The sequence below is a fragment of the Dama dama genome, chromosome 24 (genome assembly GCF_033118175.1).
Source record: "Dama dama isolate Ldn47 chromosome 24, ASM3311817v1, whole genome shotgun sequence".
NCBI classification, from domain to species: Eukaryota; Metazoa; Chordata; class Mammalia; order Artiodactyla; family Cervidae; genus Dama; species Dama dama.
In genome coordinates this window covers 61,320,132-61,345,357 of record NC_083704.1, presented here as the reverse complement: position 1 = coordinate 61,345,357, position 25,226 = coordinate 61,320,132, and the positions used below count along the sequence as shown (strand labels likewise).

The following is a 25,226-nucleotide window of genomic DNA, read 5'->3' as shown; positions in this document are numbered from 1 at the left end:
AACTTTTTATTACTTTATCAATTACCTCCCTATAAAAAATAGAATGACCACTTCTGCTTCTATCTCTGTCACTCTTTATCCTCCTTAATCTTATTTTCCTCCATAATGCTTAACACCATCTAACAAACATATACTTATTTACCTGTCACATGAATTGTAAATTCCAGAAAAAGGCAGGAACTTTGTCTCATTTGCTGTTGTGCTCCCCGCCCGCCTGTCTAAAACTGGAACACAGTAAGCACTCAGTGTTAAGATTTCTTTTTTAAATGAATAAACATATAGTTTTTTATCTTTTTCGGGTGCTTGTCATCCAGTTGTAATCATCCTGTGCATACAACTTTGTATCTTTGGTCACTTTCATGTTAATTTCACAGACTAAATGTCATCATTCTTTTTGCAGATTGCTACATGGCCTGCATGGCCATCATTTTTCATAGCTACATAATTCTGTAAAAGGGAGCATAGCATAATTCACTCTAACCCATCTCCTAGTTTGGGACATTCATTTCTGACCTTTCTGTAATATAAATTAACACTGATAAAAAAAATATGTATCCATGCTACATTAGTCAGTGACTACAGCCGTGAAATTAAAAGATGCTTGCTCCTTGGAAGAAAAGCTATGACAAACCTCAACAGCATATTAAAAAGCAGAGACATTACTTTGCTGACAAAGGTCCATCTAGTAAAAGCTATGGTTTTTCCAGTAGTCGTGTATGGATGTGAGAGTTGGACCATAAAGAAAGCTGAGTGCTGAAGAATTGATGCTTTTGAGCTATGGTGTTGGAGAAGACGCTTGAGAGTCCCTTGGACTGCAAGGAGATCAAACCAGTCCATCCTAAAGGAGATCAGTCGTAAATATTCATTGGAAGGACTGATGCTGAACCTGAAATTCCCAATACTTTGGCCACCTGATGCAGAGAACTGACTCCTTGGAAAAGACCCTGATGCTGGGAAAGATTGAAGGTGGGAGGAGAAGGGGACAGCAGAGGATGAGATGGTTGGATGGCATCACTGATTTGATGGACATGGGTTTGAGCAGGCTCCAGGAGTTGGTGGTGGCCGGGGAAGCCTGGCGTGCTGCAGTCCATGGGGTACAGTCACAGTACACACAGTCAAGGAATCTAATAGCAAATAAGACCAGAAACCAGCTGTTGGTGATTTATTTATTCATTTATTTTCTGGACATTTTTATTTGTAACTTTTTAAACACCAAAACATTTTGTATTGGGGTATAGCTGATTACCAGTGTTGTGATGGTTTCAGGTGGGCAGTGAAGGGACGCAGCCATGCATGTTCATGTATTCATCTTCCCCAAACCCCCTCCCCATCCAGGCTGTCACATGGCATTGAGCAGAGTTCCATGTGCTATACAATATGGTTTTTTTTTGGTTTGTTCATTTTAAATATAGCAGTGTGTACATGACCTTCCCAGAGTCCTTAACTATCCCTTCCCTCCAGCAACCATGAGTTCGTTTTCTAAGTCTGTGTGTCTCTTTCTGATTGTAAGTAAGTTCCTTTGTATGATTTCTTTTTAGATGTCACATGTAAGGAATGTCATGTGATATTTCCCCTTCTCTGTCAGACTGACTTCAGTCAGTGTGACACTCTAGGTCCACCCATTTCTATTTGCTGCAGATGGCCTTATTTCATTCTTTTTCATGGTTGACTCATGTCGCGTTGTGTGTACGTACCACACCTTCTTTATCCATTCCTCTGTTGATGGACATTTAGGTGGGTTCCATGTCTCGGCTGTGGTAAACAGCACTGCAGTGAGCATTGGGGTGCGTGTATCCTTTCGAACCATAGTTTTCTGCAGATACACGGGCAGGAGTAGAGTTGCTGAGTCATATGTTCGGTTTATTTTTAATTTAAACAGAAGTGAGATTCTCAGGAAGCATTGAGTTAAAATATATGTGAGGATGGATGGATAACTTATTTGACAGAGCTACCAGGAGAGCTGGAGAAGGAGCTCTGCTGCTGGGCACGACACACAGACCCCACAGAAGAAGTGGTCTGATGCTGTGACCGCGCACCACACCGCCGCGGCCCGGCTTGGGGCTCCTGCTGCTGCTGCAGTGTTGTCCGAGCCTGACTGGCCCCTTGCCCTCCCCCACGGGAACCCAGGTCTGCAGTATCTGCCTTACCTGCACCCCTGAGGAGAGGAAATTCCTATGTTCCCTAGGAAAATAATACAGGGTTACACACTGTCAGTGTTATTTCTGTATTTAGGGTGGTTTGTGTAGGGTGGATTCCTGGAAGTAGAATTACCAGTCCACAGGGCATGAACAAAATTTTTGATGAGAAGATCAGACCTGTTGACCTCAACAGTTGGGCCTTGTAGCTTTTTGCTTCCTTGGATTAATCTTTCCTTGAATGTGTCGTTTATTGGCTATACTTAGTGAACTGAGTTTTTTAGAACTTTAGTTCTTGATATGGTAGGACTTTTAATTTAATCTCTCCTTTAAAAGAGAATCATCTTTTCCTCTTGATTATTTTTTCCCTTTTGGGTTGGGGTGCCTAGATTGTACTAGAATCTGAAAAATGGATGGCATATTCTTTCAAATTAGATTGTTTCAAGTTAGTACACATACAGACTTAGGGTGTGGAAATTTATTATTCATGGCAATGTGAACTTAGTTTTTCAAAAGTTCCTTCTTTCAATCCCGTGCTCCCATCCTACATAAAAGTAAACATCCATATGTTTCTTCCTGCCCTTCCCCTAGGCTTCCTTGTGTTTGGTCTGATTTTGGTGGTGGGCCAGCATTCACTCAGCTTAAAGCGGGAGGCAGGTGCTCTTAGCTCCACCCCCAGAGCTCCCTTCCATCTGTGGCCTTGGGGAGAGCAGGAGGCTTAGATTCGAAGCCGTTCCACAGTCACTCACCTGCTCCAACTACACCTTCTTTCTCACCAGAATCGGAGGCTCTTCATGTGCCTGTCGCGTGTTGGGTGGATGTAGGGAAATGTTTGTTAGCCGAGCCCACTGCTTGTTATTCCTGTGGGTGTTTTCATATGTAATGCAGACGGTTAGGTTGCTGCCTTTGCTTTCAGGGAAGGAGGAACTTGCAAAGACCCTGTATCTTTACAAATAGTAACTAAATCTACTGCGATGTTGAAAATGCTGTGTGCAGACCTTGGTATTTCTGAGTTCTTCAAGTATTCCGTTTACCCCTTATAGTTTTAAAACTGTTTTGAGTTGGTTGCACCCCATGGTAACATTCTCCTGAGCCCCCTGTTCAGGAAAGGTGGTCTAGGGTGTGGATGGGAGGCGTGGCATGTAGCAAAGGCAGCAATCTAGGTCAAGGGAGAACTTTGAAAAGCAAAATACATCTTCCCTAGAAACAATTAATCATATTATTAGACAAACTGCTTCAGCAGCTGGTGAAACAGCAGGAACATGTCAATTTTGCTTCCTTAGTTACCGGGAGTGATAGTGCACTTGACCTTCAGCAGAGCAGGGTCATAGAGAGGGCATCTTTAAACAGCTCTGTCTGGTTTTGGCGAATGGAATCTGCACTGGCAGTTTGAAGTACATGCCCATGAGCTCCCCCATCAACCCCTGGCTCTTTTGGTTGGACTGTCTGGCCGGGGAAGTTGCTGAGGAAAAAATGTAAATAAAGCTGCAGAGAGCCATTGGCATGGTAAGTGCGGTGTCCTGGAGAAAAACAAGATTCGTTTTCCAGCCTTTTCTTTTTATCTGTTTCTGGAGGGAGTCTTCCTGTGATGCAGCATATTTCATAGGCACTTGTTCTTCGAGTAGTTGGTAAAATAGCAGTGGACTTAGATGCCTGCTGTGTGTTTGAAGGGAGCTGATTTAGTGTCTGTTTCTGTGCTTAGCACCTAGCAAGTTTTTCTTCGTGGGAACTTGTATAAGAACGTGCTGGGTAGATTCAAGTGGGGCAGGAGCTGTTTGTTTCTTGTTTTCAGCAGGTTAATCTGCTTCTGAGCAGAGAGTGAACCCCACTGCTCTTACACACCTCCTTGTTTTATATGATGGGGGGAATCCTCATTGATTTTGGATCTCTGTTTTTGTGCTAAATTTAGGGCTATAGGCTTTTTAAACATACTGTCAACTTGATTTAAAATGGTTGATCAGTCCTGACATAAATGAGGCTGATTTATAATACTGAGAGGCTTTAGTATAAAGAAGAGCTGGCTTTGCCACTCCTCAGGAGATGTCGTTCTTTAGAAACATGGACACTGGAAGCCTGAGATTCTAGTCCTTTGTAGGAGGTGATGGCGAGCACTTTGAAGACCAGCAGGCTCCTCTGGCTTCTTCCCTCTGGTGTAAGCTGCCACACAAAGAGGTTAACCCTTTGCCCATTGACCCTTCATCATACTTATTTCATGGTCCTTTGAAATGAAAATAAAAGCAGGATGTGGTACATTCAGTTCAGGCTGGAGGTGTCTCCTGCCTGAAACCCTTTACCCACTTGGGCACTTGTTTACGTTGTTCATTATTTCGCTAGGAATGTTAAGGAGAAGTCGGAAGTCCCTGATTGAGATTGGCTACATGTTGGGTCTGCATGATCTGTTGTTTCCCCCACACACAGGGTGTGAACTTTGTTGCCCTATTAATAACCCATGGGAATGTTGCAGCCAAAAATTGAAATCAGGATACATTGTAGATTTAGAAATTTAGTTTTTTCTTAATTAGCTGACTGCTGTGGGCATTCTCTTCAACCTAGATATTCATAGCAAATGACTAATACAGAAATTTTTCCTAAGAATTATTCTCCCCCCAGCCCAAAAAATGCTCCCAAGGCAATGTCATGTTATGGTAAAAAGAGATGGTTTTCACTCGAGGGCAAAAATAAATGTACTTTCCCGTCAGCCTCATATATTCACGTGTGTCGGTGGAACCAGTATGCTTTGGCTTATTTATATAAGAAACTGCCGGGGCGGACGCTGTGGGGTGCCTGCAGAGTGTTTAGTTAGCAGACAGGTACCAGAGTGGAGAGAAACCAGAAAAAGCCTAGGCAGAATCCCAGGATCAAGGATTGTAAAAATGACTTGTTATTTATTCCTGAATTTAAAAACTGTTCCTCGCTAACCAGTCATTGTGGGCCCAGTGTGTGCCTGGCCTGAGGAGTCGAAGGAGCCGTCCCTTCCCGGCCTCTGCAGCAGACGTGAGCGGGTGCTGGGCAGGCCCTGGGCCGAGGGCTTGGATGCAGGCTCTCTGGGAGCCCCGAGCTGGCCTTGGGCACCAGCCCCGGGGCCAGGGAGGGAGCCGTGCAGAGGAGCGAGGCTTTCGTGAACTCTTTAGACAGGAAACAAGCATTCGTGTGTTGGTGAGCATGGTTCACTTTAGAAAGAGTGTGGAACGGAACCAGCGACTTACTCTGTCAGCGCCAGTCAGAGACCGTGCTCTGGAAGAACCGTGTCCGAATGCTTTCACACCCTCCTTGCTCATGGTTTAGTTGAGTCCTTTGGACTGGCAGTTTTCTGGCAAGGGGAAGCACTCTGGCCAGGTATAACACACCTGGGTGTTGCCAGGCGTTTACACGTCACTGTGAACTACATGGGCTGGAGCAGATTCAAGAGGGGGAAAGTAGGCTAAGGGGGTGGGCCACGACGTACTTCAGCACTAAAACGGGAGGCTGGAAAGGAGATGCTTCCCCTGGTCAGAAATGTATCTCGTGCTTTTGTGGCCTGTTACCAAATTGACTGTTGGGTTTTTTTTTAATTATTATTTATTTACTTTTGCCTACGTTGGGTCTTTGTGGCTGTGCACAAGTGCTCTCCCGGGGCGAGTGGGGGCTACTCTCCAGTTGCAGTGCTGCTCGTTTTGCTGGCTTGTCGTGGAGCCTGGGCCTCCGGAGTTGTGGCGTGCAGGCTCCGCGGTCGCGGCTCGTGGGCTCAGGAGTTGTGCACACGGGCTTAGTTGCTCTGCGGCACGGGGGATCTTCCTCGATTAGGGACCCCAGCCGTGGCCCCTGGATTGGCGGGTGGATTTTCAACTACTGTCCCACCAGGAGAGTCCCTAAATGCACTTCTTATCATTGTGCGAAATGATTTTCAACAGAATGCTTAAGGGAAAAAAGTAGATGGCCTGCTTTGATGTCTGTTCATAGTATTAGGCTTTTAAATTCACACAGCTGCAAGAATTTCTGAGGAATCCCATCATGACATCACTTTGCCTTCAAGCTGAATCGTATCTAAAAACTGCCCCTGGTACCTCTGGAACACACCTTCTCTCTAAAGGTCTTAGGGGTAAGGGATCTGAAGTATTTTTCCCTTTCACCTGTCAGTTCTGAAGTTAGGCATCCTTCTCTGAATCCCAGGGATATTTAAGACTGTTCACCCAATCTTACTTTATTACTGAGCTACAGGGAGCCCATCACCAACATGACGCTTGCCCCCATCAGCAAACTTGTGGAGGTCTTTGCGCTTCTCATGTGAAAGGAATTAGAAAATTTATAAGCATATCCCTTAATGTGAAGGAACTAGAATCCAGAGAGTTTATACTATAGCTCAGGCAGGGTCAGAAAGCTGCAAATCGTCCAGGTGCCCAGCCCACACTTCCTCCCCTGTAGCCATCCACCCGCACCCCCCGAATGCAGGAGAGGCAAGGCCCTTTCTGGTGGCCATGCATGCCCAGCGCACAGCCGCAGGGGCCAAGGTCGGTGCGTAGCAGGCTTCGGTGGAGCTTGCACAAGGGTCACTCTGGCTTACTGAGTTAGAATGCTTCCCTGAGTCCCTGTGAAATACTTTTTGAATACTGTTATTCTTTTAAATAAAGTCTTGTAGTATAACATACCTGCATTCACAGTTCATAAATGTGTAACACAGTGCTGCTGTGAATATTCATGTAGAGATTTTCACATGGGCATATGTTTTCCTAGCTCTGGTGTACATATCTGGAAATGGAATTCCTGAATCATACGGCAGCTCTGTGTTGAACCATTTGAAGAACTGACTCTTTTCCGAAGTGTACCATTTTATATTCCGACCAGCAGTATATGAGAGTTCCAGTTCCTCCATGTCCTTACCAGCACTTACCTTCTTTTTCATTATAACCCTCCTGATGGCTATGAAATGATATTTTAATGTGCTTTTGATTTGCATTTCCCTAATGACTGATGATGTTGAACAATTTTTATGGGTTTGTTGGCCATCTGTGTATCTTTGGAGAAATGTCTGTTCAGCTCCTTTGCCCGTTTTTTCTTTTCTTTTTTTTAAAATGTATTTATGTTTTAATTGAAGGATAATTGCTTTACAGAATGTTGTTTTCTGTCAAACCTCAACATGAATCAGCCATAGGTATACACATATCCCCTCCCTTTTAAATCTCCCTGCCCACCCCACCCCTCTGGGTTGATACAGAGCCCCTGTCTGAGTTTCCTGAGCCTCACAGCAAATTCCCGTTGGCTCTCTATTTTACCTATGGTGATGCAAGTTTCCACGTTTCTCTCTCCATACATCTCACCCTCTCTTCCCCTCTTCCCATGTCCATAGGTCTGTTCTCTATGTCTGTTTCTCCATTGCTGCCTTGCAGATAAATTTATTGGTACCATCTTTCTAGATTCCATATATATACATTAGTATACAATATTTATCTTTGTCTTTCTGTTTTACTTCACTCTGTATAATAGGCTCTACTTTCCTCCACCTCATTAGAACTGACTCAAATGTGTTCCTTTTTATGGCCGAGTAATATTCCCTTGTGTATATGTACCACAACTTCTTTATCCATTCATCTGTCGATGGATATTTAGGTTACTTCCCTGTTTTAGCTGTTGTAAATAGTGCTGCAGTGAACAATGGGATACATGTGTCTTTTTCAATTTTGGTTTCCTCAGGGTGTATGCCTAGGAGTGGGATTGCTGGGTCATCTGGTGGTTTTACTCCTAGTTTTTTAAGGAATATCTATACCGTCTTTCATAGTGGCTGTATCAATTTACATTCCCACCAACAGTGCAAGAGGGTTCCCTTTTCTCCACACCGTCTCCAGCATTTACTGTTTGTAGACTTTTTGATGATGGCCACTCTGACCAGTGTGAGGTGATACCTCATTGTAGTTTTGATTTGCCTTTCTCTAATATTAATGAGTGATGTTGAACATCTTTTCATATGTGTTAGCCATCTGTATGTCTTCTTTGGAGAAATGTCTGTTTAGGTCTTTTTCCCACTTTTTGATTGGGTTGTTTGTTTTTCTGATATTGAGTTGTATGAGCTGCTTGTGTATTTTGGAAAATAATCCTTTGTCAGTTGTTTCATTTTGCTATTATTTTCTCCCATTCTGAGGGTTGATTTTCACCTTGTTGGTAGTTTCCTTTGCTGTTCCTGTGCCCATTTTTAAATTGTTTTTTTGATATCTAATTAGAAGGGTTAACAGTGTATTCTGAATACAAGTTACTTATCAGATATGATTTACAAATATTCTCTCTCATTCTGTGGACTACTTTTTACTTTATAGTGTCCTTTGAAGTGTAAAAGGTTTACATTTTGACAGTTCATTTTATCTTTGTCTCTTTTGCTTTAAGTATAATAACTAAGAAATCATTGCCTAATCAAGGTCATGAAGATCTGCACCTTTGTTTTCTAATCTGTGTGTATAATGTGAGGTAGAGTTTAATATATTTTTATAAAAAGAAAAGAAATTTCTGTTCAAGGGATGTCTCAATAGTACAATTAATCGTGTGTAACAAAGATATTTATACACTGTTTATAACTCAGGCTTTAGAAAAACATTTTCAGGAAGTTTGTGATATTATTAGTAGCAACTATGTACTAAATAAATAGCATTAATACTTCAAATATTACTTATTAACCCTCTCATCAATCCCATAAAGTAGTAACAACATGACCGTGTTGAATTTGAGGAAACTGAAGCTTAGAGGGTTAAGGGACTTCTGTCAGGGTGACGGAACGTACTTCAGAGCCTAGGTCTATCTAATTCCTCGCGTGTGGGTACTCAAGTGGTGCCGATTGCTTTAAAACTTCTCAGGAGTAAAGTGAGTCAGAAAGGCAGCATATTGTTCTATCGGTTAAGAATTCAAAGTATCTGAAATGGGTAGAATTAACTTACAGAGTAGTTATAGACTCAGCCAGAATTCTAAATGTTCATTATTAAAGAAGGATTTAATTCCTGTGCACTGACAAAGTGACTGGCCAGGCTTTTCTTAATCAGAAATAAACAGAGCTAACAGATGGTGTAGGTGGATGCTGGGAGATACATTCTGTAAGGTTTAAGCCTCGTCCACCCCCTCTAAAATAGTTTCTGCCTATTCTGCCTGTCTTAGCCAAGAGAAAGCTAATGGACACGAAGCATTTTGTAAACTAAAAATCACCATGAGGATATTGCATTCTCTTTTTTTTATTTTTTTCTTTTTAAAATAATTTATTTTTGGCTGTGCTGGTCTTGGTTGCTGAAGGCAAGCTTTCTCCAGTTGCAGCAAGCAGGGGCTACTCTTGGTAGCTGTGCACGGGCTTCTCATGGCGTCTCCCGTTGCTAGGCACAGGCCCGGCGAGCAGCTCTGGAGCCCAGAGCACGCGGGCCTCAGGAGTCGCCGCGTGTGGGCTCGGTTCTTGTGGCTCCCAGGTTCCAGAGCAGGGGCTCAGTAGGTGTGATGCACAGGCCTAGTTTCTCCACAGCATGTGGAGCCTTCCCGGGGCAGGGATTGAGCCTGTGTCCCTTGCAATGGCAGGCGGAGTCCTAGCCACTGCACCACCAGGGAAGTCCCATTCTGTTGTCTTTCTACGGTGAATTTTTTGTTGGTAAAATTAATGCTTATGAAAGAAAACTTTTCCTAACTACCCCAATAATTCTTCATGCTATGCTTTATATACAATTCACTTTCCGTAAATGTCACCACTTTAAAGTGTACAGTTTACTAGTTTCACAAAGTTGTACAGCCATGACCACTATCTTAATTCCAAAACATTTTCATCATTTAAGAAAGAAATTCCACTGAATTCCCTGGCTGTCCTGTGGTTAGGTCTCCGTGCTTTCACTGCCAAGGGCTTGGTTCAGTCCCTTATTGGGGAACTAAGATGCACCAAGCTGCTGGGCTCAGCCAAAAAAAAAAAAAGAAACTCCCTGTCCATTAGACGCTATCTCCCCTTCCCCCATCCTTTCAGTGTCTGACAACCACTGATGGACCTTCTGTGCCTACGGGTTGCCTACTCTGCACTGTTACGTAAGTGAAATTATACAAGGAATGGTCGTCTATGACGTGCTGCGCGTGTTCCCCTGTGGTGTAGCAGGTGCCACTCTTCAGTCTTTTTTATTTTGCCAAGTAACACTCGATTGTGTGCACATACTGTGTTTTCTTTATTCATCGTTAGCAGGTACTCAATCGTTTTTACTTCTGAGCTATTATGAATGATGCTAATGTGAACATATGGATAGTTGTAGACATATGTTTGCCTTTCTCTGGAGTATATACCTAGGAGTGCAATTGTTGGTTCACATGGCAACCTTTGAGAATTGGCCAGGCTGTTTCCAAAGAAGCTGTACCACTCTGTATTCCCTCTAGCAGTGTTGTAGAGTCCCAGTTTTTCTGCATCCTTGTCAGCACTTGTCATTGTCCATCTTTTGGATTGTAGCCATCCAGATGGATGTGAAGTGATACCTAGTTGTGGGTTTAAATTTAATTTCCTTAGTAACTAGTGATGTTGAGCCTTTCATATGCTACTGGTCATTTGTATATCTTCTTAGGAGACATTTCCATTCATCTCCTTTGCCTCTTTTTAAAAAAAGTTTTAAGTTGTATTAGTTGTCCATGTATTAGGTACATGATCTGCAAAATTTTTCTCCTATTTTATAGGCTGTCCTTGCACTTTCTAAATCATGTCCCTTGAAGCACAAAACTTTTTCATTTTGATGGTGGCCACTTCATCTTTTGTTGTTGTTGTTGATTATGCTTTCGTGTTATATCGGGGAAACCATCACCTAATCCAAATTCACAAAGAGTTACACCTATATTTTCTTCTAAGAATTTATAGTGTTAGCTCTTACATTTAATACTTAGATCCGTTGTGAGTTAATTTTTCCTATTTTTAAATTATGAAATATATAAAATTGACTACTTTACATATATAGGTCAGTAGTGTTAAATACACTCATAACGTTGTGCAGCGTCCACCACCATCCATCTCCATAACTTCTCTTCATCTTATAAAACAGACTTTTTACCCATTAAACACTAATGCCTGTTGCCACCTCCTCCTCGTACCCAGGAACCACCGCTCTACCCTCTAACCTCTAAGAGTCTGACCACTCTCAGTGACTCACCTAGGTGTGTGTGCTGACTCACTTCAGTCGTGTCCAGCTCTGCGGTCCTGTGGACTGTAGCCCACCAGGCTGCTCTGACCATGGGGTTCTCCAGGCAAGAACACTGGAGTAGTTGCCATATTCTTCTCCAGGGGATCTTCCCGACCCAGGGATAGAACCCATGTCTCTTCCGTCTCCCACACTGGCCGGTGGGTTACCACTAGCGCCACCAGGGAAAGCCCAGGAATCACCACTCTTACTTTCTGTGATTTATTTTTTTTTCCCTTTACTTGCCTGTGCTTTTTGTATCATTTCATGAAATCGTTGCTAAATCCAGTGGTGTGGTAACTTTTCTCCTAGGTTTTCTTCTGAGAGTTTTATAGTTTCAGGTCTGACATTTAGGTCTTTGATTGAATTAATTCCTGTGTATGGTATGAGATAAGAGCCCAGCTTCATTCTTTTGTATATGGATATTGTTTTTCTAGCACTTTTGTTGAAAAGAATGCCCCCCCCCCCCCCCCCCCCCCCGCCATTGAATGGTCTTAGCTCCCTTGTCAAAAAATTGTTTAACCATATATGCAACAATTTACTTCTGGAATGTCTTTTCTTTTGGTCTATATGTTTGTCTTTATGCTGATACCACAGGTTTGTGACTAAAAGCTTTGTAGCAGGCTTTGAAATCGTGAAGCACAAGTCCCAGCTTTGTTCTCTATCAAGGTGGTTTTGGCTGTTTGGGGTCCCTTGGGATTCCATATGCAGTTCAGGATGGGTTTTTCTGTTTCTGCAAAAAAAAAAAAAATCGTTGAACTTTGATAGGAATTGTATTGAATCTGTAAATCACTTTGGGAAATACTGACATACTACCAATGTTAAGTCTTTCAACCCATGAACATGGAAAATGTTTCCATTTATTCCTCTCAGCAATGTTTTGCACTTTTTAATGTACCAATCTCTTACCTTTTAGGGGCTTCCCTCATAGCTCAGTCAGTAAAGAGTCTGCCTACAATGCAAGAGACCCAGGTTCAATTCCTGGGTGGGGAAGATCCCTTGGAGAAGGAAATGGCAACCCACTCCAGTATTCTTGCCTGGAGAATCCCATAGACAGAGGAGCCTGGCAGGGGTTGCAAGAGTCGGACACAACTGAGCGACTAAGCACACACTTACCTTTTACTTCTTCTTTTATAACTTGGATGCATTTTCTTTCTTTCGCTTGCGTCATTGCTCTGGCTGGAACTTCCAGTACAGTGTTGAGTAGAGAAGGTGAAAGCAGGCATCCTTGCTTTGTTCCTTATTATCGAGGAAAAGTTTTCAGTCTTTGACCATTGAGTGTGATGTTGACTGTGGGTTTTTCATATATGGCTTTTATTATGTTTCGATAATTTCTTTCTATTCCTAGTTCATTGAGTGTTTTTATCATAAAAGGATGATAAATTTTGTCAAATGCTTTTACTCCTTCTATTGAGATGATATTGTGGGATTTTTCCTTCATTGTGTTAATGCCATGTGTTACGATGATAGAGTTTTATGTGTTGACCCAGTGTGTTTGCCTGGCTTGTATCAGGGCCTTGCCGGCCTCAGTAGGACGCGTTAGGGAGTGTTCCTTACTCCTCAGTCTTGTGGATGAGTCTGAGAGTGCTGCTTTCAGTATTTGGTAGAAATGACCAGTGAAGCTGTTGGGTCCAGGGTTTTCTTTATGAGGAGATTTTTTAATTGATTCATTCTCCTTAGTAGTAATGGTCTATTCATGTTTTCTATTTCTTCATGCTTTAGTCATGGCAGGTTTGTTAATTTCATCTAGGTTATCCAATTTGTTGGCATACAACTCATCATAGTATTCTTTTATAAGCTTTTTTATTTCTATAGAATTTATAATAATATCACTTTTCTTTCTGATTTCAGTAATTTGAGTCTTCTCTTTCTTTCACCTTAGTCCATCTAGCTAGGTTCGGTTCAGTTCAATTCAGTCATGTCTGACTCTTTGCAACCCCATGGACTGAAGCACGCCAGGCTTCCCTGTCCTCACCAACTCCTGGAGCTTGCTCAAACTCATGTTCGTCGAGTCGGTGATGCCATCCAACCATCTCATTTCTGTCGTCCCCTTCTCCTGCCTTCAACCTTGCCCAACATCAGGGTCTTTTCCAATGAGTCAGTTCTTCGCATCAGGTGGCCAGAGTATTGCAGTCCAAGGGACTCTTCAACAACACCACGGTTCAAAAGTATCAGTTCTTCTGTGCTCAGCTTTCTTTACGGTCCAGCTCTCGCATTCATACATGACTACTGGAAAAACCATAGCTTTGACTAGATAGACCTTTGTCAGCAAAGTAATGTCTCTACTTTTTAATATGCTGTGTAGGTTGGTCATACCTTTTCTTCCAAGGAGCAAACGTCTTTTAATTTCATGACTGCAGTCACCATCTGCAGTGATTTTGGAGCCCAAGAAAATAAAGTCTGTCACTCTTTACATTGTTTCCCCATCTATTGCCATGAAGTGATGGGACCAGATGCCATGATCTTCGTTTTTTGAATGCTGAGTTTTAAGCTGGCTTTTTCACTCTCCTCTTTCACTTTCATCAAGAGGCTCTTTAGTTCTTTGCTTTCTGCCATAAGGGTGGTGTCTGTCATCTGTGTATCTGAGGTTATTGATATTTCTCCTGGCAGTCTTGATTCCAGCTTGTGCTTCATCCAACCCTGCATTTCGCATGGTGTACTCTGCATGTAAATTAAATAAGCAGGTGACAACATACAGCCTTGACGTACTCCTTTTCCGAGTTGGAACCATTCTGTTGTTCCATGTCAACTGTTGCTTCTTGACCTGCATACAGATTTCTCAGGAGGCAGGTAAGATGGTTTGGTATTCCCACCTCTTGAAGAATTTTCCACAGTTTGTTGTGATTCACACAGTCAAAGGCTTTGGCATAGTCAGTAAAGCTAGTAGATGTTTTACTGGAACTCTCTTGGTTTTTTGATGATCCGTTGGTTGTTGGCGATTTGATCTCTGGTTTCTCTGCCTTTTCTAAATCCAGCTTGAACATCTGGAAGTTCACAGTTATGTACTGTTGAAGCCTGGCCTCTAGAATATTGAGCATTACTTTGCTAACATGTGAGGTGAGTGCAGTTGTGCAGTAGTTTGAACATTCTTCTTCAGTTTTGTCAATTTTGTTGATCTTTTCAAAGAATCAACTTTCAGATTTGTTGACTTTTTTAATATAGTTTTTTTTATTATAAATAATAATCTTTATTATATCCTTTCTCTTGCTAAACTTTGAATACAGTTCTTTTTTTTTTTTTTTTTACTCTATTTGTAAAAGGTTATTCATTTGAGATCTTTCTTCCTTTTTTTTTTTTTTAAATCATTTATAGCTCATAAGTTTAAATTACCCTCATGATTTTCTTTTTGATTCATTGGTCATTGAAGAATGTATTGTTTAATTTCCACAAATTTGTGATTTTTTCCAGTTTTCTTTTATTGGCAACTTCTAACTTCATTCTCTTATGCGCAGAGAACACTTTGTCTGATCCCTGTTTTTTAAAGCTTGCTGAGATTTGAGTTCTGGCTGCATTTATGTCCCTTGTGTGCTCGAGGAGAACATGTATTTGTTTTTCTTGGTAGAGTGTCCTGTCACAGCGTGTTCAGTCTCGTTAGTTTCTCTCGTGTTCAGTCTTCTCTTTCCTCATACATCTTCTGTCCGATGGTTCTTTCCTTCTTGAGATTGCGATATTGAAGTCTCCAATTATTATTGCAGAACTGTCTGTTTCTTCCCTAAGTTCTATCAGTTTGGGCTTCATGTACTTTTCTGGTTATTAAGTGTGTAACTTTGTGATTATTATATCTTCTTGCTGTGTTGAATCCCTTATTAGTATCCTTCTTTGGCTTCCCTGGTGGCTCAGAGGATAAAAGAGTCTGTCTGCAGTGCGGGAGACCTGGGTTTGATCCCTGGGTTGGGAAGATCCCCTGGAGAAGGAAATGGCCACCCACTCCAGTATTCTGGCCTGGAGAATCCCATGGTTGAAGGAGCCTGGCGGGCTGCAGTCCATGGGGTCACAAAGTCAGACACGACTGAGCGACTTCACTTTCTTCTCTCTTTGTCTCTCAAACCCTTTAAACTCGAAAGTCTGCTTTGTTTGATTTTAGTGTGCCTGCCTCTGCTCTCTTCTGGGTTTGTTTGCATAAATTATCTTTTTTCCTTCCTTTCCTTTTCAGTCTGTTTGTGTCTTGGGTTCTATAGTGAGTCTCCTAGGCAGCATGCATGAAGCAGAGTGTCTCTATGGTGTTCTGCCATTATCTCTTTGGATTAGAGAATTTAATTGATTTGCATTTAAAATATTTACACATGAGGAGCTTCTCTCATTTTGCTCTTTATTGTATATATGCCTTACAGCTTTTCTATCCTTCACTCCTGCGTTCCTGTCTTCTTTTGTATTTAGTTGATTGTTTGGTAGTGAAATGTTTAAACCACTTCTCATCTTCTTCTGTACCTATTCCATAGCTATTTTCTTTATGGTTACCATGAAGATTACAGATAACATCCTAAAGTTACAAATTCACACGAGTATGAACTTAGACCAACTTAACCTCATTCACTAGCAAACATTTTTCGTTTACAGCTCTGTCCCTGCCTCTTTCAGTAGTTGATGTCACTGATTACATTTTGATGCCTGCAAACATAAGCTAATAATTCTTGTAAATACATTCTGAGTTTCATACCAAAGGTACAGCAGTAGTATTCACAAGAATAATGGGAGGTTTTTCCGTGTGTCTGTAGAAAACAAAGTAGACTTGTAAGCCGTTGCTACAGTAACACCAGCTTTTTATAATTGCCCACGTGTTTGCGTTTATTGACATTTTTGTTTCTCCAATGTCCTAGTGTCTTTTCCTTTCTCCTTGCAGGACTCTCTTGAACATTTCTTGCAGGGCAAGGCTAGTGATCACAAATTCCCTTAGCTTTTGTTTATCTGGGAATGCCTTGGTTTCTCTCTCACTTTTAAAAATATTTATATACCGGTTTATTTCAATTGAAATACGTGTGTGTGTGAATGCTCACTCAGTCGTGTCTGACTCTTTGTGACCCCTTGAACTGTAGCCCACCAGGCTTCTCTGCCCATGGAATTTTCCAGGTGGGAATACTGGAGTGGGTTGCCATTTCCTTCTCTAGAGCCTCCAGACCCAGTGATGAACCGGCCTCTTGTGGCTCCTGCGTTGGCAGGTGGGGCCTTCACCACTGGGGCCACCTGGTGGATCTACGATGTTACAGCAACATGATCCAGTTATGAGTATATATAGTCTTTTTCATATTCTTTTCCATTATGGTTTATTAGAGGATATTGAATATAGTTCCCTGTGCTATACAGTAGGACTTTTTTTGTGTGTATTGTGTGTGTGTGTGTCTGTGTGTGTGTGTGTGTATAATAAGAGAAATTTTTACATATTAGATACAGGGAAGTCATCCTGTTTTATGCATGAGTTAACTTGAATTTTATGCTCATTAGAATAGCCTGTTTGTGGCCTATCAAACATGCATTGTATATCTGCTTTAATTACTAAAAAGAAAAGGGCACATTGACCAGAAGAATGTCCATGTTAAAAATAAAGATTAAGTTCCTGTCTTCTTGGATTGCCATTGCTAGTCCTTCTTTGATGATAAGACTCTCTTCCAAGGTGCCAAGGCCATGCTGACTTACTGATCTCTGATCCATGTGGGGTTTTGTTTGTTTTTGTTTTTAAACCTTGAAGAAATATAATGTTCTTTGTTTTGACAAGATGCAAAACCATGCTTCTCCAGAGGAACTTGTCAGAGTAATCTGGGAAGCTGGCCTCTGGGCTAGTCTTCAGTTTGGCTCACATAAAACTTTTCTTATTATAGAACGTTTATTGATTATTTTTACTGACATTTGTATTTGCTAATCCCAGAGTCCTAACTTACGCCCTTCCCCTTTGGTAACTGTAGTCTGTTTTCTGTGTCTCTGATTTTGTTTCTGTTTTGTAAACAAGTCCATTTGTATAGTTTTTAAAAGACTCAAACATATAAGTGATTCCATGTGCTATCTGTCTTTCTCTTTCTCACTTCACTTAACATGATAACCTCTGGGTCCGTCCATGTTGCTGCAGACGGCATTATTTCATTCTTTTTCCCCCCATTCTTTTTTATGGCTGAATTCTATTCCACTGTATATATACACACCACATCTTTAACCATTCATCTGTCGATGGACATTTAGGTTGTTGCCATGTCTTGGCTATTGTAAGTAGTGCTGCCATGAACCTTAGGGTGTGTGTTATCTTTTCCAGTTAGACTTCTCACCAGATTTATGCCCAGGAGTGGAACTGCGAGATCATATGGCAGCTCTGTTCTTGTTTTTTTTTTTTTTTAAGGAACCCCCCCCCATACTGTTCTCCAGGCTTCCCAGGTGGTGCTGGTGGTAAAGAACCCGCCTGCCAGTGCAAGAGATGTAACAGATGTAGGTTCGATCCCTGGGTTGGGAAGATCCCCTGGAGGAGGGCGTGGCAATCCACTCCAGTATTCTTGCCTGGAGAATCCCATGGACAGAGGAGCCTGGCGGGCTACAGTCCATAGGGTCACACAGAGTCAGACACGACTGAAGCGACTTAGCACACACACGCACACACTGTTCTCCACGGTGGCTGTACCATTTACATTCCCACCAGCAGTGTAGGAGGGTTTCCTTTTCTCCAAACCCTCTCCAGCATTTCTTATTGGTAGACTTTCTGACTATGGCCATTCTGACTGGTATGAGGTAATATCTCATTGTTGTTTTGATTTGCATTTCTCATAATTAGTGATGTTGAGCACCTTTTCATGTGTCTTATTTGCCAACTTGTGTGTCGTCTTTGGAGAAATACCTAGGTCTTATTTTTTAATTGGGTTGTTTGCCTTTTTTGTTACTGAGTTGTATGAGCTGTTTGTATATTTTGGAAATTAAGCCCTTGCCGGTTACATTATTTGCAGGTATTTCCTCCCAGTCCACAGGTTGTCTTCTCATTTTGTTTATGGTATACTTTGCTGTGCAAAAGCTTGTAAGTTTTATTTTTATTTCTGTTGTCTTGGGAGGTGGACCTAAGAAAACTATGCTTCAGTTGTGTCTGACTCTTTGGGACCCCATGGACTGTAGCCTGCTAGGCTTCTCTGTCCACGCGATTATCCAGGCAGGAGTATTGGAGTGGGTTGCCATTTCCTTTTCCAACTTTCACTTTCACTTTTTTTTTGCTATGCAAAAGCTTGTAAGTTTTATTTTTATTTCTGTTGTCTTGGGAGACGGACCTAAGAAAACTATGCTCTGATTTATGTCAGAGAATGTTTTGCCTGTGTTCTCTTCTGAGAGTTTTATGGTGTCATGTCTTATATATGTCTCAGCCATTTTGAGTTTATTTTTGTGTAGAGTATGAGGGAGTGTTCTAACTCCTTGATTTATACGTGGCTGTCCAGCCACTTGCTGAAGAGACTGGCTTGTCTTCATTGTGTACTCTTGACTCATTTGTCTGAGATTAATTGACCATAGATGGGTGGGATTATTTGGGGGTTCTCTGATTTTGTGCCAGTACTACCTGATTTTGACTACTGTAGCTTTGTAGTATTGTCTGACGTCTGGGAGGGTTATGCTTCCAGCTTTGTTATTTTTTTCTCAGGATTGCTTTGGCAATTCTGGGTCTGCTATGATTCCATAAAAATTTTGAAATTATTCTAATTACATGAAAAATGTCGTGGGTAATTTAATGGGGAATCACATTAAATCTGGAGATTGCTGTGGGTAGTATGGCCATTTTAGCAATATTCTTCTAATCCAAGAATATGGTGTCTTTCCATTTTTTTGTATTCATATTTCTTTATCAGTGTTTTAAAGTTGTCAGCATAGAAGTCTTTCACCTCCTTGATTGAGTTTATTCCTATTCATTTTATTTTTTAATGTGATTTTTAAAGGAATCTTTAACAAGATTTTTTCCCTCCCTACTATTTCATTATTAGTGTAAAGAAATGCAACTGATTTATGTGTGTTAATCTTGTATCCTGCTACTTTGCTGAATTCATTTATCACTTCTGGTAGTCTTTATGTGGAGTCTTTATACCTAATATCAGATTTTTATATCTAGTATCAGATTAGATGGCACCTAGTCTAAGACTCACGGTTCATTAAAAAAGCCATGATACCTTTATACCCGGTAGTCCCTAATCCTTATATACTTCTGGAAAAAAGACCCCCAGACAGCAGCGGGTTCTCACTCTCATTTAAAAGATGCTTTCTCTTTCATCCCATTGGCACCAGAATCACAGTACTTGTTGCATTGAAGTAGAAATCCTCATCACTACCCCCTCAGTAGTTGACCTACCCCAAGGCTTTAGAGATAGCCCCCATCTTTTGGAGCAGGCTCTAGCCCAGGATCTAAAAGACCTAACTCTTGAGGTGGGAACGTTTATTCACTATATTGATGATCTCTTGACCTGCTCCCCGACTCAGTCCCACACCATTATATACACCATTCAGGCCCTTAATTTCCTGGCTTACTGGGGTTACAAAGTGTCCAAATCTAAGGCCCAATTGGTATAACAAGTGTCCTATTTTGGGATTATTTTTACCCCTGGTAGGTGCAGCCTTCTGGCAGATTATACACAGGCAATACTGCATGTACAGATTTCCACTACCCATAAACAACTACAAGCATTTCTGGGCCTAACTGGGTATTGCAGTCTGGATACCTAACTGTGGTCTCATTGCACAGCCCCTTATATCAAGCATTAAAAGGTAAGGAAGATCAGGTACCCCTCAAATGGGGACCAGTCCAACAGGAGCTGTGAACACTTAAGGAGCCTCCTCCACAGCGCTCCCACTTTGGGTCTGCCTAACCCTTCCTAAACTGTTCTGACTCTGCACCCAGAAAACGGGGAGTGTGGCCTTGGGAATCCTAACCCAAAGATTGGGAGAAACCACACAGCCAAAGCCTATCTCTGCAAACAGCTGGAGTCCACTGCTGAAGTCTGGTCTCCCTGTCTTAGGGTGCTAGGAGCACTGTCCCTCCTAGCTGAGGGAGCATGGAAATTTACTCTGGGAGCCCCATTCAGGTTCGATTGCTCACTAGGTACCAGACCTACTAAATGATCAAGAATTCTCAGATAGCAAGTTCTTTTGTTTGAAAGCCCACAGATATGTTTGAGTATTTGCAAGACTCTAACCCCAGCAACTTTACTGCCCATACCAGGAAAAGAGGACCCTTCTCAAACTTGCTCCGAGATCCGGATAGTTTCTCCCAGTGTCCACCCAGACGTCTCAGACCAACTCTTAGCCAATACTGATTAAATCTGATTTCCTGGTGGAAGCAGTGACATTACAGAAGGAAAACGCAAGACTGGGTACACTGTCACGTCCCTTTATGGGAATATTGAAGCCCGAATTCTAGCCCAGGTGACGTAGGGCTTCCCAGGTGGCGCTAGTGGTAAAGAACCCGCCTGCCAGTGCAGGAGACATAGAGACTCAGGTTTCATCCCTGGGTGGGGAAGATAGCCTAGAGGAGGGCATGGAAACCCACTGCAGTGTTCTTGCCTGGAGAGTTCCATGAACAGAGGAGTCTGGTGGGCCACAGTCCACAGGATCGCAAAGAGCTGGACACGGCTGACGTGACTGAGCTCGTGTGCGGGCATGTTGGGTGCATACGTTAATGAGTGTAACATTCCCTTCTTGTATTGATCCTTTTTTTTTTTTTTTAATCGTTATGCAGTTTCCTTTATCTTTGTTTTTGGCTTTTGTTTTAAAATCTGTTTTGTCTGATATGAGTATTATTACCCTTGCTTTCTTCTTATTTCTGTTTGCATGAAATTACATTTTCCGTCCCCTTACTTTCAACCTGTATGTATTCTTTGCTTTCAAGTGGATCATTTGTAGGCAGTATATTGTAGCCTCTTGTTTTACTATCTAATCTGCCACTTTACGTCTTTTGATTGGAACATTCAGTCCATTGACATGTAATTATTGATAGATATGTACTTATTGCCATTGTAAAGCTTGTTTTCCAGTTGATGTTACACTTCTTTTCTTTTCCTTTGTGGTCTGATGGTTTCCTGTTATATTGTGCTTGTGTTTTCTTCTTTTTGGTGTCTGTGAATACGTTGTATGTTTTTGATTTGTGTGTGTGTGTTAGTCACTCAGTCGTGTCCGACTCTTTGTGACCCCGTGGACTGTAGCCCACCTGGCTCCTCTGTGCATGGGATTTTGCAGGCAAGAGTGCTGGAGTGGATTGCCATTTCCTCCTACAGGGGATCTTCCAACCCAGGGATCGATCCCGGGTCTCCTGAATTGAAGGCAGATTCTTTACCACCTGAGCCACCAGGGAGGCCCCCATTTACCTTAGACTGGTGTTCATACATATTCCAAACACACTCTAAAAAGCAAACAAACAAAACCTACTTTCTTACCTCCCACACATTTTATGGTTTTGATGTCTTTTATATCTTCATGTTTGTCCTTTTCTTGTTTGTTGTAGCTATTATCACTCACACAATTGTTTTAAAAATTTTAGTCGGTGTACTGGTTTATTTAAGTGATCTACTTTCTAGTTGTCTTTTTCTCTTTCCTATAGGTTCTTCCTTCTTTACAATTTATTTATTTTAACATTTTTTAAATAATTTATTTTAGCTGCCTTGGATCTTCATTTTCATGCCCGGGCTTTCTCTACTCATGGTGAACTGGGGCTACTCTGCACTATAATGTGCAGGCTTCCCATTGTGGGGGCTTCTCTCCGTGTGGAGACAGGCTCTCAGGCTGCAGACTTCAGTAGTCACAGCACACACACAGCAGTTGTGGCTCGCAGGCTCCAGAGTGCCGGCTCAGTAGTTGAGGCTCATGGGCTTAGTTGCTTTGTGGCATGTGGAGTCTTTCCAGACTGGGGATTGAACCTGTGTTCCTCCTTTGACAGGCAGATTCTTACCAGGGATGGCCCCTTCTTTCCTATTTAGAGAAGACCTTTGGTTATTTTTTTAACAGTAAAAGTTTAGTCTTCCTGTATTTTAGTTTTTGCTTGTCTGAGAAATTCTTTCTCTCTTCTTCTCTTCTAATGATAATCTTGCTGGGTAGAATGTCCTAGGTTGCAGGTTTTTCCCTTTCAGGACTTTGAATTTATCTTTGCCACTTCCTTCTAGCCTGCAGTATTTCTGTAGAGAAATCAGAGGTTAGCCTTATGGGAATTCCCTTTTAAACTCTTTTTTTTTTTTTTTTTCTTTTTTTTGCTGCCTTGAGAATCCTCTTTAACTTTAGCCATTTTAATTATAATCTCCCTCACCTTTGAAGGACTGTTTTGCTGGGTATAGGATTTTAGATTGACATATTTCTTTTATTTGAGCACTTTGACTGTATTGGCCAACGATCTTCTAGCCTCCCAAGTTTCTAAAGAGAAGTTGGCAAATAACTTAACTGTGGGTTTTTTTGTCTGTGACAATTTGCTTCTCTTTTAAATGCTTTCAAGATTTTCTCTTCTTGTCTTTTGGAACTTCGATTATAATGTATCTTGATTTGGGTCTCTGTGAGTTCCTCATATGGTGAGCTTGGATGTTTATGTTCATGTCTTTGATCAAATTTGGGAAGTTTTTCAGCCATTGTTTCTTCAGCTACTCTCTGCGCACACCCCCCTCTCTCTCAGACTCCCACAGAGCTGTTGGTCTCACTCTTGGTATCCTGCAGGCCTCTTTGGCATTGGTCACTTCTCTCCAGTCTTTTTTCTTTCTGCTCCTCAGACTCACTAAATTCCATCAAGGTAACTGATTCTTCTGCTTATTTGAATCTTCCTTTGAATCCATTTAGTGGATTTTTCATTTCAATTTCGGAACTTTTTAGCTCCAAAATTTTTTTGCTTTCTAGGTTTTCTCTCTCTTATTGGTATTTTTATTTTGTTCATATATCATTCTCTGACTTCTCCACATCTTCCTTTAGTTCAGTTCTTATCTAGTACATTTGACGTGAGATCTTTTTCAGATGTAACTTTTTTTCCCCTTGACTGGGCCATACTTTTATTTCTTTGTATGCCTTGTGATTTTGTTGTTGAAAACTGGACATTTGAATCTAATAATGTGGTAACTCTAGAAATCAGATTCTCTCTCTTGGCAGGTATTTGCTGGTTTTTGTTAATTTGTTTTTATTGTAAGCACTTTCTGTAAGCAACATCCTGACATGTAAATTTAAGGTCTTTTCTAAACCTGTCTTTCCCTAAGCATGTGTAGTTACTTTCTAATTTTTCCTGTGTATGTAGTTAGTTTGAAAGTCTTTGTCTTTAATGTCTAATTCTCAAAAGAGGAGAAAAGAGAAAAGTAGGTGGTGAGAGAACAAACCAGTCTTTTAAGTCCCCTGGAAATCACTTTAGCCGGAGATGGGCATTTGCAACAGGAGAAGGGGGTACACAGACCATGGATGCCACCTCCTTGTCTGCACCTCTGGGGTCAGAAGCAGTCAGCGACTGGAGCACAGGCCCCAGTATTTGAGGACAAGGACCCTGTCTGCCGCCCTGGCTCCCACGAGCTGTGTGCGGGCTGCTCCTGGAACGTGTGGACACTTGCCTGCTCTAGCAGGGGCAGGGGATAGGTAGCTGCTCCTGCTGTGCTAGGAGCTGAAGTTGACCAAAACTAACTGCGCTGTATCGTCCAAGGCTTCCCCTGGAAATTGCAAGTCTCCATTGGACTCTGGAGTTCCACAATAGTCCCATCAGACAGTTTCTGATGTCTGTCTGTGATCTAGGTAGAGAGACAGATTCCTGGTGCTTCCTACTCCACCATTTTCCCAGAGTTCTCTCTCTTGAATTAATTGTTTCTTATATAATAGGAGTGAGGTATCCAATTTCATTCTTCTATGTTGTGTCCGATTTTTCCATCACCATTTGTTGAAAGTGCTCTTCTTTCCCCATTGAGTTATCATGGCACTTTCATCAAAAATCATCTGACCGCTGATGGATAGGTTCGTTTCTGTGCTCTTTGTTCTGTTTTGGTGGTCTATAAGTCTGTTTTTATGCCATTGCCACGCTGTTCTGATTACCATTGCTTTCTAATAGGGGCTTTCCAGGTGGCAGAGAAGCGGCCTGCCAATGCAGGAGACACAAGAGACACATAAGTTTTGAAACCAGGAAGTTGAGTCCTCCAACTTTGTTGTTTTTCAAGATTGTTTTGGCTATTCTGGTTCCCTTGCATTTTCATGAATTTTAGGATGAATTTATCAATTTATGCAATACAGGCAGCTAGAATTTGAATAGCAACTATATTGAATCTGTTGATCAATTTGGGTAGTATTGACACCTTAACAGTATTAAGTCTTCTGATCCATGAACACAGATGTCTTTATGTTTATTTACATCTTAATTTCTTTCAACAATGTTTTGTAGTTTTCAGTATATAAATGCTATATTTTGTTTGTTAGACTTATTCCTAAGTGTTTTCCTGTGTTTGATGTTATAGTTAGTGGGATTGTTTGAGTGCTCTTTACTAACATATAGAAAAATAACTGATTTTCATATGTTGATTTTGTGTTCTGCAACCTTGAAACTCATTTATTAGACCTAGTAGTTTTTCTGTGGAGTCTTCTGGATTTTCTATATAAAGGATCATATTATCTGCTAATGGAAATAGTCTTCCTTCTTTCCAGATCTTGCTGCTTTTATATCTTTTTCTTTTCTAATTGACTTGTCTAGAAGTTGCAGTATAATGTCACGTGGAGATGGTGAAAGTGGACTTCTTTGCCTTGTTCCTGGTCGTTGGGAGAAGGGTTTCAGTCTTATTAAGTATTATGTTAGCTGTGTTTTATAAATACCTGTTAACACATTGACATATCAGTACTTCTTAGTTTGCTGAGTGGGATTTTTTTTTTTTTTTTTTTTTGGTAATCATGAAAGAGTATTGAATTTTGTCATATGCTTTTTCTGTCCATTGAGATGATCATTTGACTTTTGTCCCCTTCTAAGGTATATTATATTGTTTGATCCATATGTTGAAGCAACTTTGTATTCCTGGGATAAATCCCACTTAGTCAT

General features: G+C 41.4%; 1 protein-coding gene across 5 annotated transcripts in view; it reads left to right on the top strand.

Moving 5' to 3' along the window:
• Positions 1 to 25,226, top strand: part of NR2C2 (nuclear receptor subfamily 2 group C member 2) — a 109,578-nt gene that overhangs the window by 43,500 nt on the left and 40,852 nt on the right. The gene's annotated exons all lie outside the window — the stretch shown is intronic.